The following is a 15,098-nucleotide window of genomic DNA, read 5'->3' as shown; positions in this document are numbered from 1 at the left end:
TTTTACTCTTGACCAATCTAACTGAAACATTTTTTGAAATTCGGAACTTAAACATCAAATGAGTATTCCCATATAAATTGTACATTTAAACTATGGACTTCTATTATGTGTCCCTCACCTTTTCAAAAATTAAAAGGATAGCAAAAATAACTAATACCTCTGTAGCACTGACTGTGGGTCAGGCACTGTTCTTAGTGCTTTAAAATTATCTCATTTGATTCCCACAGCAACCCTGTAAAGTAAGTACTTTTTATTATCCCCACTTTGCAAATGAAGAAACTGAGAAATAAAATGACTTGCCCAGTGTTACCCAGTAAGTGTCTGAGGCCACATTTGACTAGACCTGACTCCAGGCCTATCCATCCTATCACTTAGTTGCTCATAAATACAACATGTAAATTTTTAAAAAAAAAGGTTTTTATGATAATGACATTTTATTGATTTTTTTTTTTTTTTTTTTTGCTGAGGCATTTGGGGTTAAGTGACTTGCCCAGGGTCACACAGCTAGGAAGGGTTAAGTGTCTGAGACCAGACTTGAATCCAGTTTCTCCCACTTCAAGGCCTGCACTCTATTCATTGCACCATCTAGCTGCCCCTATTGATAATTATTGATATTTACATCACCATAGTTTCCCACGTATCTCTTCTTCCCCCTCCCCCTCTCAAAAAGCCATCTCTTGTGACAAATAGTATTTTTTTAGGGAGGAAAAAATAGTCAGTCTTAATCCATTGAAAAAATCTAAAAACACATAATGTATCACACCTCTGGACTTCCTGAAAAGATAGGTTGGGGGTCTCTTCTGTCTTTTCATTTGGGTCACAATTGACCTTCACAGTTTTATACTAAGATTCACGTTAATTTAGATTGTGTGTGATTACTCTTTCCATTTACAGTATTATAGTTCTTGACTCTTTACTTTATTCTGCATCAGTTCATATAGATCTTTCCAAGCTTCACACATAGTTACAGTAGGTGAGTGAAATCTCAGGTCAATATGTGACCTCCAAAGTTTTCCTACTAGTCTGTTATTCTTCCTACTCCCCTGCAATCTTGGAGAGGAGGCTGATTCTCAGCTTTCTTCCTCGAGCATCTGTATCAGAAAGTCCAAGCGTTTTGTTATTGTTGTCTGGGGACGAGGGGTGGGGGTGCAGGAGAGTAGAGAAGTACCCTTGGGACTGCAGCCCAGGACCACAGCTGACCTCTGGCACAGTGCAGAAGTGAATTCTCAGGCGGTTTCTCTTTCCCAGAAATCTCTCGCACAACAAAAAGTTCCACTTCATCAAACCGGTGAATTCTGGGACAGTTTCCTTAGTTACTTCCCAAGTCTGATGTCTCCATGGCAATGTTCACAGCTCAGTGGCTCTGGAGATAAAGAAGTACGCCATATTACAAATCCTTTTCTATGTTATATGTCGAATGACTGTTAGAGGGGATCACAAAAAAAACAAAACAGATACTTTTGAATATCTAAAATTAAAAAGCAAATAAAGGGAACATTGACCGACTCCTTTGCCGGGGCCCCCTTGGGACTATGTGTAAAGAGGACCTTGGGGAGGGTGGTTACTCAGGAGCCTCTAAACTCTTAAGAGCCCTGGAATCCAGTCTTTTCAGGGGCCTTTTAGTCATTTGTAAATAAATTTATTTGTGTCCAGATACTTGTGGGGAGGTTTTCCTTTAATTAAAAAAAATTGTTTTGTTTATAAGAAAAATCAACAAAAAAAATGGATAATAGAGCCAAAAAAAAAAAAAAAATCCCACATTGGCTATATATAAAAATGTATGTACATTCTGAACCTTGAGAATCAGATAAAATGAACAACAAACATTTATTAAGCACTAAGTGCCTGGCACTGTGGAATACAAATTGTTGTTGTTTGTCCTTCATTCTTGAAGAGGACCATGACATAGGGGAGGGGGTGCTATAATCCTGCAAATAAATTGGATTAAACTCGTGAGGGAGGACTATGCAAGATCACCAGCCTCACTTTCCCCTCCAGAGCCAAGTTTTTATGATAACACCTTATTGATAATTATTGATATTTCCCTCACCATAGTTTCCCACATATCTCTCTTTCTCCCTCCACTTCCCCAAAAGCCATCCCCTATGATAAATAGTATTTTTTTAGGGAGAAAAAAAGTCAGCCTTGATACATTGAAAAAACCTAAAAAATACATATCATACCTCTAGATTTTCCTACCCCTATGAAGAGAGAGATTGGGTCCAATGACAAGGTCAGGGTGGCTGGAAATAGCCCTGGAAACAGTAGAGAGAAACCTTGGCCTTTTTATGTGAAGTGAAAAATAAAAGCAAAGAGAAAGGCAGTCTTATTTATCCTGGGCTTAGATAGATTACACAAACAGGGCTTTTGTTAGTCAACACAAATTTATTAAGTCTACTGTATGCCAGGTAAGATGCATTTGTTGTCATGAACTGAAAAGTCCAGCCAAGAAATAAGAACCATAAGCCCTGTTTTTGGCTAGCTGGCCAAAAGTGCAGATCCTACCTACCTCAGCCTCTTCCTTAGAAACTGAGAAGGAAATGAAGTAGAGTCCAAAGAAAAGCCTCCAACCTGGGGGGCAACAGCTTTCCCATCAGCCTTTTATTCCTACTCTTGGCCAATCTAACTGAAACATTTTTTGAAATTCTGAACTTAAACATCAAATAAAATGAGTATTCCCATATAAATTGTACATTTAAACTATGGACCTCTACTATGTGTCCCTCGTCTTTTAAAAATTATAATAATAATGACTAATACCTCTGTAGCACCGACTGTGGGTCAGGCACTGTTCTTAGTGCTTTAAAATGATCTCATTTGATTCCCACAGCAACCCTGTAAAGTAAGTACTTTTTATTATCCCCACTTTACAAATGAAGAAACTGAGACAGAGATAGATAAAATGACTTGCCTAGTGTCACACAATAAGTGTCTGAAGCCACATTTGACCATCCTACCACCTACTGCCTTTCTACATTCTAACTCAGGAAAGAGGACAGAATCCTGAAGGGAGCTCCAAAAAACAGGGAGAGCAGGAGGGCAATTGAGATAGTTAGTGCAGAAGTCTCTGTACTCCAACATTTGTCCTCTGGAATGAGGGATAGTCATTGGTTTTATCAGTTCTTAAGATTTTTAAAATTGTTTGTTTTATAACAAAAACAAATAAAATTGTTTAAAATTTTATAAAATGGTTGTTGGTATTCTATAAATCATTCTTCTTGCTTAACCCACACACAGTCCCCAGTTTTTCTGAAATTGTGCTATTTGTCATTTTTTACAGCACAGCAGCATTGTTATATTCATATACTATTAATTTATTCAGTCATTCCCCAGTTGGTAGCTACCCCCTCAATCTCCAGTCCTTTGCCACCACAAAAAGAACTATCATAAATATTTACATATCTTTTCCCTCTTTGATCTCTGAGGAATAGGCCTAGAAGCATATCTCTGGGTCAAAGTGTATGCACGATTTAGTAACTTTTAGGGTGAAGTTCCAAACTGCCTTCCAGAATGACTGCCAGTTAGTTCATGGCTTCCTCAGCTGTGCATTAATATGCCTATTTTCCCACAGTCCCTTCAACATGCATCACATTTATTTTTCTTTGTCAGTTTGGCTAATCTGATTCACAGAATTCTGAGGAAAATATTTTGTAAGCTACAAAGAGTTTTATACATGTCAGCTATAGTTAAACTTTAATCTGTCACCTTGCTTTGTGATCTTGGGTAAATCATTTCTAATTGAACCGTATTAGATTATCCTAATGTCCCTTCTCATTCTGGTATTTTGTGAGTCTCGTAATGTACCTGTGTTAAAAATGTCCAAGGAACTTACTGTTCTGGGTATTTTTAAAAAGATCTTGTTTTGATATTATCTAATTCAAGAACACCAGCGATAAACACCCTACGAGGGCCTTTTCTTTTACCTACAGAATAATGAGCTTTAAAAAAAAACAAAACAGCCTGTTCTTGTGTTACAACAGCAAAAGCCTCCAGAAAAATTAAAAGATAACGTGTGTTTGTTCTCAGGGCAGGACGGCAGGGGACAATTTGTAACTGAGTGTTTTGTTCTTCAGTTTGTCGAGAAATGAGAGCAATCCTGCTCAGAAGCAAAAGTTAGTGACTGCAGAACGGGAAGCGGATCCTTGGGGGGCTGTCAGGACAAAGAAAAATGGGGAAGCATCCCAGAAAGCAGCAGCGCTGGGATTGGTGTCATCACAGGCCCCCACAACGGCCCTCCGCATGTTTCCCAGGCCCTGCCCAACGGGAGCCCCAGCCCCAAACCAAGGGCTCCGGGGTCTCCCATGGGTTCAGTGAGCATCTTCTACTGGGGGCATCAGGATCCCCGCCGCCTCCTTCTTAGACGTTATGAACTGGATACCTAGAGACGTCTTAGACCGAGGATATGCAGAATACAACCTTTCTGAACAAAAAACCCACTGGCTATCCTAGAGGCCCGCCCCTCCCCCCGCCTTCTGGCCTCGCTCCCTAGCGGGGGCTTTCCCGGGAGCGCCACATCCCATCTGTCGGCTCCGGGGCTCTCTGCGGCTGCGCCCCCTCCCCGAGCCCTCCCCAGCTCGCTCCCCGCTCCGGGCTCCTTTCCTTGGCTCTCAGCCAGAGCGCGTCTCCCAGCAGCCTTTCCTGTCTCGGACGCTCACACCCCTCCCCGCCCATTATCTCCGACTCTCCGCCGCGTATCATTTGTCTGGGGGGGTGGGGAGGGAGGGGCCTCCGCTTTGGCAGGAGCTCCCAGCCCCGAGCCCGGCACAGAGCAGGGCCTAAGGCAAACTGCGCGCAGGAAAAGGCCGCGAGCCCGAGAGCGGAGCATTCCTCCCCGGAGCTTCAGCTCCTGCCCCACAGCGCCGCCTCGAGGCGCAGCGCGGCGTCTCCCTGAGGCTGCCGAGCCGGGAAGGCCGGAGGCTGATGGGAGGTAGCTTCTCTCGCCCGAGTCTGAGGGCCGGGACCAAGCCCTCGGAGCACGGGGCGCGAGCTCCTTGAGAAAGAGCATTTCCCCTTCCGTCTCTAGAAAACGTCGCACAGCGTGAGCGCGGAGTAAGGATCGGCTTCATTTCGCGCCGAAGCTTCCCGGGCTGGCTTTGGCGGGCGCTGGGTCGGATGAATCACGGATCGTCTCCCAGCTCCGAGCCTGGGATGTGAGACCATGGGAGGGGGAGGGGAGGGGAGGGGTGTGTGTGTGTGTGAATCTGAGCCGCGGCGCCCTTTGCTTTTGTGTCCCGGTCCCCGTGGGCCCAGCGCGCCTCTCTCTGTCCCGTCTCTCCGAGTCTCCCTCGCCATAAAGGGAAACGGCAGAGCCAAGTCTCCTGGCGGCTCCGCCTCCCCGCGGGGGCGGCCTTTCCCCGAGAGGCGGCGCGCCTCCTCCTGAGGGCCAAGGCTGGTCTCAGGGACGTCCGCTTCCACGCAGTCAGGGCTGCTGTTCGCCGAAAGCGCATGGACACTGATTACAAACGTTCCTCCGTGCAGATTCGCTTCAAAAGCAGTAGTAGCGAAAATACTCGCAAATCAGCAAAAAAATAAACTGAAAATAAATAAAAATTTTAATAAATAGATGAACTTAATTTAAATAAATTATAAATTAATTAATTAAATTTAAATAAATTATAAATAAATTAATTTACATAAATAACAAATAAATTAATTTAGGTAAATAATAAATTAAATTTAAATAAATAAATTATAAATAAATTTAATTTAAATAAATAAATTATAAATTAATTAATTAAATTTAAATAAATAAATTTAATTTAATAAATTTAAAAAATATAATGGTGACCTCTTTTTCCTCTCAGTTAATTCTTTTCCAATTCAAGGAAAAAAAACTCTGCCAGCAGAGGTTAGGATCTGGACTGATGAGATGACTAATTCAGGGCCCATAAAAGGCTAGATTTAGATTTTAAGATCTATTCTCTCTAAAATTTAAAACTATGATTATATGGAGAGAGCATTAATAGTTGTCACAAATACAAGACTATGAGGAAGTTCATGAAAGCAGTATGGGAATGGGAAGAGGAGGAGAGAACCAAAAACAAAGCGTCAAGGACTTTGATTAGAGAGAAACCAAAACGCTGGTTCACATATTTATGAATGTAATCAGACTGAGATTAGAAGGTGTTGAGTATCTGGAAACGTTGTGCTGACCTGTGTTGTAAACTACAGTCAGAAAAACACATTATCAGCTAAAAAGTCAAAATACAAGGAGAAAAACCCCAGTTACATTCAGTTGAGTTTTTAAAGCTGCTTTAAAAAAAAAAAGTCATCAGTGCTAGTAAACTGGTTTTTAATGTTTTCAAAATTTTTTCTTTCCATGTCTTTCATACTATTTGATTCTAATCTTATTTTTTCTTTCTATTCCTCTCCTTCCATACCCACCCCACTGCATCAGAGTCTCTTGGAATCAGTATCACTAGGATAGCTTTTTTTTTTTTTCTATTTATGTCCAATTCAAGATCACTTACCCAAAAAAACTCCTGTCACTGAGGAAGCAGAGTTCCATTTAGAACAATGGATTCAACAATCAGGTTACAGAAGACAAGCAATATAGGATGTGTAGTGAAAATATATGTTATATATATTATTATATATTTCTTTGAGATGTTATTATAGCATTATAATGAGATTCATAAATTCACAAATGTTAGAGCTGAACCTTAGAGATCATTTATTCCAATGTCTTTGCTTGGACTACTATTTTTTATTTTATTTTATTTTTCCTCTTTTTTTTTTTTTATTTAATAGCCTTTTATTTACAGGTTATATGTATGGGTAACTTTACAGCATTAACAATTGCCAAACCTCTTGTTCCAGTTTTTCACCTCTTACCCCCCACCCCCTTCCCCAGATGGCAGGATGACCAGTAGATGTTAAATACATTTTTATTTTATTTTATCAATAATATGTATGCATATAAAATAAAATATCTTATTTTATTTTATACAATTATTATTGCATGGACAATTATATACTTTCCTTTTGCAACACTAAGGTTTGTTCTGTTACAAAACAATGAAAGGTGGTGGATGGGGGGAATGAAAATCCAAACTTCAATTGCTCCTCAGGAGAATTAATATAATAGTAGCAAAAAAAGGGGGCCTTAGCTTTTGAAAGTCTCAATTCCATTCCATTGTAAACATCTTTCAGTTCCATTTTAATATAATCCTGAACATAAATCTTGTATTTGTACAAATTCTCCTCATTAGTGGGTCTTTTCATAATTCAATCCTCTGCATGAGGGGCAGAATTGCTGAGAGTTTGGGAAAGAAAGATGCTGTTCTTCTGGCTTCCAGCTTGGAAAGAGGTCACAAATGTTTCTAGATTCTTTAGGGAGAGGTCCGTGGAGGAGACAAAGACTTCAGGAAAAAGCCGATTTATGGAGGAACTGCCCTTTTCTCTGTTGATGAGAAGAGAGCATTTTGCAAATGCCAGGCTTAAGTGAATGAATGAATGAATGAATGAATGATTAAACAAAGCACTATGCTAAGTGCTAGTGATATGAATAGAAAAAGAAGGGTCCCTGCTTTCAAGGAGTTTACATTCAAATGTGGGAGAGAACACTTAATGGAAAGGTTCAGCTGCAAGCCATGTCCCTTAGGGTACAACAACAAGCAGATTGTAATCTCTCTCCTTTAGTGTCACTTCCACTGATAAAATCATACCAGCTACTGATGTTGAATGATTTAATTGTGACAAGAACTTTGCTGCCAAAAGACTCTTTTCTAGATCTTCAGTAACTGTGGTCTTAGAGCTCAAAGGAGCAATTCCCAGGTTGCATTTCTCGGTGCATTAAAGGATGTTCACCGAGGACCTTGGTACTGAAGCCCCTGGGGAGAAGCAATGTTCTTCCAAAAGGTCTTGGTCCTTGGCTATCTCTACCAGATGTGAAAAATCAAACCTAATGAGAAAAAGGAAGCCTTTACTATTCCATTCTACAAAGGTGGGGGTGAGGGAAGCAGAGTAGTATAAACTGAAAGAGCATGAAGTCTGGAGCTAGAGAACCCGAGTCCAAATTCTATTTGCATGCTGGGGTGCAAGTTACTTGACTTCTGTAGGTCTCAATTGGACTCTGGAGTCTCTTTCTACTCTAAAGCTATGGAAATGACTCTTTTTACTCCCATCTTAGAGTCCTAAGAAAAATAATTTAAAGCTTAAGTTAGGTTCCAGTCTAGTGTATCTCAAAGGGGTCAAAGAATATTTTACAGAAAGGTAAGCAGTATAAAAGGTAGATTAGTGTAGTGTGACTGTTTTTATGTGTTTAGCTTATAGAGAGTCAAAAATACAAATCCTGTACATTTCTTCCCCCCTTCTCCAAGGGAGACTTTGTTTCCTGACAGGAGAGAAAAGAAAAAGTTGGGAGCCTATGCTAACCATTCTGCTTTTCTGAGAGAGAAGTGCCAGGCTGGAATATATCTGTCTGCTTTTCTAAATATTATTAGTCTAGGGAAATTAATTCGAATTAAATTCCTGATTGTTATGCCTTAATAGGGGTAGGAGGATCCCAGGCTCTATATCTAGAGCTTGAGTCCCTTTATATAAGATGCAAGTTCCATAACAATAGAAAAAAATTCATATATTCAAGGCAATAGAAATCACAGAAAATATACACAGGAAAACATATGTATCAGACAATACAGAATGAAGGATGTCAGTTCAACAATGACAAAGAGAGAGAGAGCCCTAGATCTCACTCAAGAGAAATTCCCTGAAGTCTCTAGTGTAATGCTGAGAAAAGGGACATGGTTTACTATCTGCTTCTCTACGTGTAATTTTCTTCCCAGAATCTTTCATTCTCTCCCTTTAGTGACATCTTTTCCCTCTCCCTACTGCCAATTAGGAGAAAGTCTCATATAACTGGACCTTTTGATGCAGGAAAGATTCCAATCTTTGATTCCCAACCCCCCTAGCTAATGTAAATTACCCTTTGACTCACAAATCCTGGTCCCTTTGAATTCCAATAGAAGGTCCGGACCTGTCCCAGCCCCACCCGGATCTGAGCCAACTTTGGGGCTACACCCCAAAGCCCCTCGAGCTAAGTCTCCGACTTAAAAGGACCACACTGGGAACCCCTCTTTGCAGAGATTCCAAACATGGTCGCCATGTGAGGACCCTCTGTCCACTGGACCCTCTATCCACTGGACCCTCTGTCCAGTACCCTCTTTATCTCTACCTTCACCTATCTCCTACTTCTAAACTCAGTAATAAACCTCTTTTATTAATCTAGCTCTCTGGGCTAATAAATGCTTTTATTGGGAATCCGCGCCGCTTCTAGACCTCATGTACCGCCGTATCCTTGCGCCGAATCTAAGGGGGTTACAGGGGAACTCTGTTTGACTCCCTGTACCCCAAACCTGCCACTAGACCTTAACTAAACCCTAATTGCATTTAGGTACCCCAAATGTAGACCTCAACACATGTGGTCTACACCTCAACATTCGGTTCCAGACCTCAGCACTTTGAGCCATAGGTTATATCAGAAATAAAAATATTTTTACAAAGAGACACACAGAGACAGATAGACAGAAAAAGGGAGGAGGGAAAGAGAGAGAGATGACAATAACTCCTTTTCTAATGTACTTCTTAGGCCAGTGACCAATAGGGATAGTAAAGGCAAATAGGGTAACCAAACAAAAGCTTTAAGTTGTAGACATCCCTGAACAAGAAGCCAACACCCTTGTCCCACTTGGCCAAAGTGCATATTCCAAGAGGATTACTTTTATTTTAGACACACACACATACACATACACCCATACCACACATATATAACAATACATATATGATTGCATACATATAATACACATCATAGAATGTAAGTCCCTTGAGTGCAGCGCTTAGAGTTGACTAAAAGGAAGAGGAGTTAGGAGGGGCATAATCAGACTATTAGGGGTTTTGAATTCAGATCTCCAGAATGGTATTGCCTTGAATGAAGCTGGCACTTAAGTGTGATAAGGTGGATAGAGCACAGGTCTTGCCATCAGAAGAGCTAGGGTTGAATACAGTTTGCATTTATATCTGTAGGGACTGCAAAGCTCTGCATTTGCCATCTCATTTTTACATTTTGTTGTTGTCTATAGTGTCTCACTATTATTATCATTACCATTTTACAGATGAGGAAACTAAAGGAGACAGAATATGGGAGACTTACTCAGGGTCTCGCAGCTAGAAAATATTTAACTCTAGATTTGAACTCAGATTTGACTTCAAGTCATGTATTATCTCAGTCTAAATCTATGATTGTAGGACATCATGGCATATTTGAGGATTGATTATTGTGATATAACTGAATGATAAAAAAATATATACAAGCACCAATTATGGCAAAGCAACTAAATAAACAATGGGGATTTGGAAACAAGGGTAAGTGGAGTAGGGTCTTGCCACTGATTCCATCCTTCATGTAGAGGAGTTTAAGATGCTAAGATGACTTGTAACAAAAGTGCCCTGTTTCCCAATTTGGATCAGGACCAGATATTTGAGAGCTGGTTTGCATGAATTAACCCTGTGGTGGAGAGGTAGACTGTTGAATGGAGTAAGTCAAGAAAAGTTTCTTTGCTCTGGCTTTTTCTGGACAGGCTAGCATTGAACACGGAGGAAGAGCTGTTGTGTACTTTTCCCCCATTACCTCTTAGGAGGAAGGCATCTCTCACACAGAGCCAGCATGACTCGGAGGGGAAATGGTTTTGCTCTTGACTCTTGTAGCTATTTACTTCTGCTTTTAGGTGAAGCTTAGAGAAAGCTACAAATGTGTGAGCCTCAAAAAGAGACTGCATGTGATCAGAAGACAATTTTGAGTGTGGCACCTGAATCAATTAATCAATAAACATTTATTAAGCACTTTCTAAATGGCAGGCACAGTGCTAGAGATTCAAAAGGAGGCAAAGGTAATCCCTGCCCTCAGAGAGTTTACATCTAATGGGTGAGACCACATGCAAACATCTCCAGAGCAAACTACATAGGAAATCATAAATGGAGGAAAGGTACTATGATTAAGAAGGATTGGGAAAAGCTTCTTCTAAGAATGGGACTTTAACTGGGACCTAAAGGAAGCCAGGAAGATCAAAAAGGAATGTTAAAGAGGGAGAGACAGCCAGAGGAAATTCACGGAGATCAGAAAAGGAGTCTTTGGTCTGAGAAGAATAGCTAGTAGACTGGAATCACTGGATCTAAAAGTGCCAGGTGAGAGCCAGGGGAGAACAGCCTGGAAAGGAGGGACAGAACTTTAGATTATAAAAGACTTTGAAAGCCAAAGATAGCATTTGATCCTAGAGGCAAAAGGGGAGTGGCTGGGGTTCTGTGAGGAGGGGAGGCTGGCAGCTCTCCTTTACTTCCTTTTGCATTTGTCTCTCTCTGGTGATAGTCACTTTAATTCCCCACATGGACTTGGAGGGAATAGCGGGAGTCTGGTGTCTATGGATTTCTTTTGCTTCCTGCAGGGCATGGATATCTCAGAGTCCTTAGCTGTAAGGGAATAGTAACTAAAAATTGTGGCATCAGAATTGTTCTGAAGTAAAATGCTATAATTTTTCTTGTAGGAATAGAGAAAGCTTTATTATACTGCCTACCATTAAAGAATGGATATCCTAGATCCACACTCTTATACTTCGTGCAACTAGTGACATTATTTTCATCGTTTTTCAGCTTTGAGGCTTACAGAATTTATGCTTAAGAGTTTTATTCAGTAATTAAAGAAACTGAATCTGAAATTGAAGTATGGTGCCACCAAATGGCAGTAATCAGTACAGTCACATGAATTAAACTACTATAGAATTATAGGATCTCGGGATTTAAGGGATAGAAGAAGCAATAAAGACAATCCAATAAAGGCCATCCAATCCCTTGAATTTAAAGATGAGGTTCAGAGAAATAAACTGTAGGAGTAATTAATTGAGATATAACACCAGGCTTTTCCCATGATTGATTGATTGATTTTTTAAAATCCAATGATTAGGGCTTAAACCTCTTTTTTTTTGGTGCTATATGATACAGACTTTTGAGGTCTCAGTCAATCAGTAGCACAGTTTGAAAAAAGTCAAAGTTCCTTTCTGAAGAAATATTGCCTATTTGCAGCATCAATGATAACCGTACTAAAGCAGGTTAATGTGGGGCAAGAACAAAAATCTAATGCTTTTGCCTCCTTCTCATGTGACATTTAAGTTTTATAGCTCTTGTTGTAATTTCATTTTAAATAAGAATAGGCAGCAGAGAACAGTGGGAAGAAAACTGGAAGTTCCCTGACCCTTCACTTTTCTCATCTGAAAAAAAAAAGGTGGAATAGATAGCCTCTTGGGAGCCTTTAAATTCTAGAGATCTATTGATATTTAAGTTTTATAGTTCTTGTTTTAATTTCATTTTAAATAAGATCAAAGATCAGCTGGGCAGCAGAGAACAATGAAAAGAAAACTGGATATTGAATAAAAGCCCTGGGTTCAAATCCATTTATTTGAAATGAATGGGATCTTAGATAAATCACTTAAGTTCGATGACCCTTAATTTTTCTCATCTGAAAAAAAAATAGGGTAGAATAGATGGCCTCTGATGAGCCTTTAAAGACTAAATCTATGACTCAGATGAATAATACTGATATAATTAGTTGGAAGATTTGATTTTTCTTGGAATAAGATCCACCAATTGTCCATAGTACTAAGATGCTGTCTTTCTCTTCCCCAAAGGATTAATTAGGGGCCTGCCTCACAGAGACCAGTATTCTGAAAATCATTACCTCAGTATTAAACTAAACTATCAAAACTCAGAGTACCTGAAATACATAATCCTATTCTTTTATTTAATTTTTTTAATTAAAGCTTTTTTAATTTTCAGAACATATGCATGGATAAATTTTCAACATTAACCCTTGCAAAACCTTGTGTTCAAATCCTCCCCCCCCTTCTCCACACTCTCTCCCCTGGATGGCACGTAATCCAATATATGTTAAACATAGTAAAAATATATATTAAATCCATATAAAAGTATATATTAAATCATACATGTATAAATTACATGTATGCATGTAATATGCATGCATATTTATACAATTATCTAGATGCACAAATCTTATCCTTTTCAAAGTCTTCACTGAGTTATAAATCAACATTTTTCCATTTGTCTTTTATTGAAGATCAGACAATATGAGAACCAACCAGTTTTACAAGATTTCTGTTAAAACCATGGTTTAACATTTAATTTTTATACATTCTTTTCAGAGGATCAGTACAAAAAGTCCAGCCTAGGAAATTTCCATTTGAGTTTAGTTCCAGGAAAAAATACTGTCTCCACAGATAAATTTTTATGTTTCCTATGTTCAGGAAAATAGAATCTCTGCAATCCAATGTACAAGTCTTCCTAGTTCTAGCTCTTCATCCACTATCCCACAAAGGTATCATGCTGCAGATAAGTGCCAAAAGGATAGTAAAAAGTTCAGAAGGAAAAAATACTTCCAAGAGGGGGTACAAAGGAAGGTTTCATGGAAGCAATTAAATTTAAATTTTAAAGCCTGAATGGGTAAGATTTAGATAAGTAGGAGAGAGTGAAAGGTCATAGGGAGAACAAATGGGAAACTTTTTTAAGATTCCCAAATGAAAGATTAAACATTTTAAAAACATAGTGGTGTGAGACTGGAAATGTTGGCCAGAATCTCAGTTAAAAGTTAATTAGAATCTTGGATTATATGGTTTGGGTGAAATGGTGTTGCATTTGTGAAACAGCCTTTAGGATGTTTTTAAAAGGCAGGCACAATCTGCTCTGGGAAGCACAGGACTAGATTACATGTCCACTTGAAGGCTCATTTAGGTTTAGGATGCTACGACCAGATAAGAGCATTGCTGGAGTTTATCCCATTTTCTCAGTCATTAATCTCTTGTATATTTGGTTGCTGGCGCTTCTGCATTACATGGGCACAAGAGGGAGCTCTCCACTAAATAACAACATTTAAAGCTGAGGAAAGGGCCATATTTATGGGTGTTTTTTATGTTTTGAATTATTTTCTATTATACCGCGGCGATCTTTGTCTCACTCCCTATATCTATACAGAATTGAGTGATAGGGTATTAGTTCTCAGAATGACCTTAATTTACACAATCTTCTATTTAGTGGCTTGTGCAAGGACCCCCTGGCCAGAGACAAAGGAAACACACCTTCATTATCTTCAAGAAAACAATCTAAGTAGTGATGATAATAATAATAATGGGGAAAAGTGGAAAAAAGAATTTTGGGGAGGATTAATGTGCTTGTTCCTATTGTAATCCTAAGGTTAAGTAGATCAAACTGCCTTCTTATCCAACTACCTTTCTTTGCTCCAGCTGTATAGAATTTATTCTTTCCTTCCTTCCCTCCTACAATCCCTTGTTGTATTCAAGAATTAGCTTAAGCACATCTTATTAGATCGAGGGTTAGTAAACAGCAGCCTGGTCTATGGACTGGGTCAATCTGCCCCAATACTTGTTTTTTTTGAAGGTCCACAAGCTAAGAATGGAATTTTTTTTTTTATAGTTTTTTTAATAGTTAATTTTTAATTTTTTAAAAGTTTTTTTATTTTTAGTAGTTTTTAAAGTTAATTTAAAAATTTTTTTAATATTTAAAATTAAAATAAAATTTCATGAAATTAAAATTTCAGGGTTCAAATAGTTTTATTGGAGCCCAGTCATGTTCATTCATTTATGTATTGTCCATGGTTGCTTTCCTACTAAAACAGCAAAGCTGAATGAATAGTTACGAACAGAAATTGTATGTGACCCTCTCATTTTCTATAGTTGCTCAAGGCAGTGATACAATTATAATCTAATAGAATTGATTTCTAGACTGCAGCATTTTATTTTATTTTTAGTGCATAGGCATAATGTTAAAAAAAAGAGAAAAAAAAATGAAAGAAAGAAAAATGTTTGTTTTTTGAGCTCAAGGCTGAGATTAAAATTTTTCTTCCTCCTATGCTCAAAAAGTTATCAAACTGTGCATATCCTTTGATCCAGCAGTGTTACTACTGGGCTCATATCCCAAAGAGATCATAAAGAATGGAAAGGGACCTGTATGTGCACGAATGTTTGTGGCAGCCCTTTGTGTAGTGGCCAGAAACTGGAAACTGAGTGGATGCCCATCAGTTG

The sequence above is a fragment of the Sarcophilus harrisii genome, chromosome 6 (genome assembly GCF_902635505.1).
Source record: "Sarcophilus harrisii chromosome 6, mSarHar1.11, whole genome shotgun sequence".
In the NCBI taxonomy this organism is placed as follows: Eukaryota; Metazoa; Chordata; class Mammalia; order Dasyuromorphia; family Dasyuridae; genus Sarcophilus; species Sarcophilus harrisii.
This window is presented reverse-complemented; position numbering follows the sequence as displayed.